The sequence below is a fragment of the Triturus cristatus genome, chromosome 3_2 (assembly GCF_964204655.1).
Source record: "Triturus cristatus chromosome 3_2, aTriCri1.1, whole genome shotgun sequence".
In the NCBI taxonomy this organism is placed as follows: domain Eukaryota; kingdom Metazoa; phylum Chordata; class Amphibia; order Caudata; family Salamandridae; genus Triturus; species Triturus cristatus.
In genome coordinates, this window is record NC_140584.1 from 942,301,888 (window position 1) to 942,304,991 (window position 3,104).

Genomic DNA, 3,104 nt, shown 5'->3' on the forward strand with positions numbered 1-3,104 from the left:
GTCTGATGTTTTTAGCATGGCATATGCATCTAGCCCAATATGCAAGATTTTATGTCCCTGTGTACTATTTTGCCCGACAGCTCAGCTAGAACCATCACCTACTCAGCCAGAAATTGTGTGAAAATTGTACAGTGCCATACCTTCAGGAGAAAGTCTGCCTGTGGTGTCTGGCATCGGGGGCAGCACTCCGCAAAGCCTTAGTACATCTGGTTTATTGTTTAGGTGTTAAATAAAGTGGATTTCTTTGCTTCAAGTCGTGCAGTTTCAACCACTAAATTATTAAAGGTAGTTATATAATGTAGTAAGTCTTGATGACCTTGTTTTCATTTATTTAATTTAATTCATGAGACAGCTCATTGTCTGATGGAAGAATATAGAATATATGATTTCCTATCAAAAAGCATTCCCTCATAGAAGGCAGACAAATTATATAACAGAAATAAGACCTGCTCAGAAATTGTGTATGTATTGTGGTACATCTGGATATTTTGTAATATATTGTCAGAATAAATCTAAGGCATTTAAGAGTCAAATCATAGCTACGTAACAGTTAGAAAGGTACAACCATCAAAACCATCAAAACGTCTGACAACCCTGGTTGTTTCAACTCATTCACTTGAGGTCATAGTTTATACCTGTGATTCCGTACACCCATCTTTGTTGTTTTTCCCCTTTTTTGGTTTCCTCTGCCTCCCTTCTCCTGCTCCCTTATCCTGATATTTGTATTTGTTTTTAACTGACCTTTAACTGACCTTGGTAGTTGACTTCAGTAGTTTTCTTCCGCTCCATCATCAGTCTACATAAGCATCTGTTCTATTCTGCAGCTTCCTGAAGACTCCAGGTCTCTCGGCTTTAAACATGCGTCTCTTGCTCAAGAAATGCTGGCATACCAGATGTCCCTGTGTCATCAATGGTAAACAAGTAGTGCAATGCTTGTTGTGACACTACATATATTTGATTCTTCAATAAGCAGAGATAGGAAAACAACATTGATATTCCTGCTGCATTTGTTTGCTAAAGCTGTATCAACAATGTATGACTGAAGAGAGACTGGTAACTAAGGACAAGAGGAATTAATATATAGCCTAGTGTTATGCTATCCAGAAGCACGCAGGAAGAACAATCCAAATAGAGGAGCCCAAAAAGTGTATTCTGTGGAAACCCAATAGAAGCATACCTGTCAACTCACCCTCATTTAGTCGGTGTTTTGACTTTTTACACGTTTCACTCATATTCACTCCCATTGATATCCCCTTCATAACAAAGAAAATGTCTAATTAGACATCAAAGGATGAACCTCTTTTCAAAACTATATCATCCTCCAAAAACTGTCTAGTTTGCATTCGCTTTAATGGGATCATTCTCTTAAAAGCACAAACTCACCTTTCTATCGTCAACAGATTTCCAGGTATGAAGAAGGATCCAAAAGATGATGTTCTTTAAAATCAGTCACAAATGAAAAGTTTGGAGTTGAAGAAACAAATGTCAGGTTTTTTTAGATTGGTAGATTCACACTTAAATCATTATTGTTCAACATATTTTCCCATTCCCAGTGAATACAAGTGTCAGTCATTAGGGAGAGATTCCCACATATGGTGATTGGGTAGAGCTTACACTTGTAAGAGGTGAAATGGCACAACTGATAAGATGGGTTCAAACCTAAATCTTAAATGAAACTCTGCTGTGTGCAGAGCAGCTGTTAGATCTGTAGACAATTGAAGAAGCAATCCCACCTGAAGACATTTTCAGTTGATATGAGGAGCTACTTTGGACCCCATTACATTTAAAGACCATTCATTTTTTTGAGGGAAGCTTTTGTTAATACGGGAAACGATGGTGTCAATATGAAAAATGATACATTAATTTCCGAAAATGAAATCACATCCCTATTAACGCAATCGCCCGTTGTAAACTCAAAATGAACTCCGGCTCTGAGACCCAGGCAAGGAGTTACTGATTCATAGGTTACAGGTGGGATGGCGGATAACTGGCAGATAACCGCACAAACAGGAAACTAAGAGTTTCTAACAAGCAGAGCTATCTTAAACATGTTTTACCTCTGCTGAGTCTGCACTAATCTGGTCAAATAATCAGATTATGGTTTGTTTAGAACAGAAGTTGTATTACCCTAGCACTTGTGAATAGTGCTCCCTCTGGAATGAGGCAAGGCCTTTTTTCAGAGCGCAAGACCCCTCTCTTCTGCTACTGCATCGGCACAGGTGAGGGTAACTAGGCCTTCTCAACCCAGGTCCCTAAGGTCGCAGAGACTGCAGGTTTTCAGTCAGTCTGATATTTAGGGACTGGCTATCATTAGAAAGCTGGCATGGAAAGGGAAGCTTTAATGAGCAGTAACCCGCCAGACTTAAGTGTCTGGAGGCTACAAGCCAGACTGGAGCATAAAGACGGGGAGGGGGCACATGCCAGACTGGACCATAAGGGGCCACAAACTAGACTGGGGCGCAAGGAGGTACAAGCACACTGGGACTGAAGGGGGTGCTACGAGCAAGACTGGAGAGTGACGGGGCAGAAGCCAGACAGCTGTGCGAGGGGGTCGCAGGCCAAACTCGAGTGTAAGGGAGGCAAATGCAAATCTGAGGCATACGTGTGTCAGTAGCCTGATTGCAGTGTGAGGTGGTCTTGGGGGCATAGGTCATACTGAGGATACTGGCCAGGGTAGGGCATGTGGGAGGGGACACAGGAGGATCCGCCCCTAGGTGGAACGTTTAGGTAGTCTTGTTTTTCTGCCATCAGCACACATTCTTGAAATCTTATAAAGTGAAACTAGAAGTCCCACATGGTAATGTGCTCTACTCTTAAAAACCTTGTACTGGCTAAAGGTAGCAGTGGCTAGAGGAACACATTATGGGGCAAACTGGCCGCTATCCAGGACAGTGCACCAACCTAGCTGTACCAAGGACCCAACAACCGAATTGAAAAGTGAACTGTTTGGAATCATAGATGAGGCAATCCAACAAGGCTTCCTGGGCAAAAAGGAATCAGAGTATTTGAAGACAAAACATCCAAGGATTCCTTTATTTTATGTTTACCAAAAGTCCACAAAAATGAAAAAAAAACCCTGGCCGTCCAATTGTGTCTGGATGTGA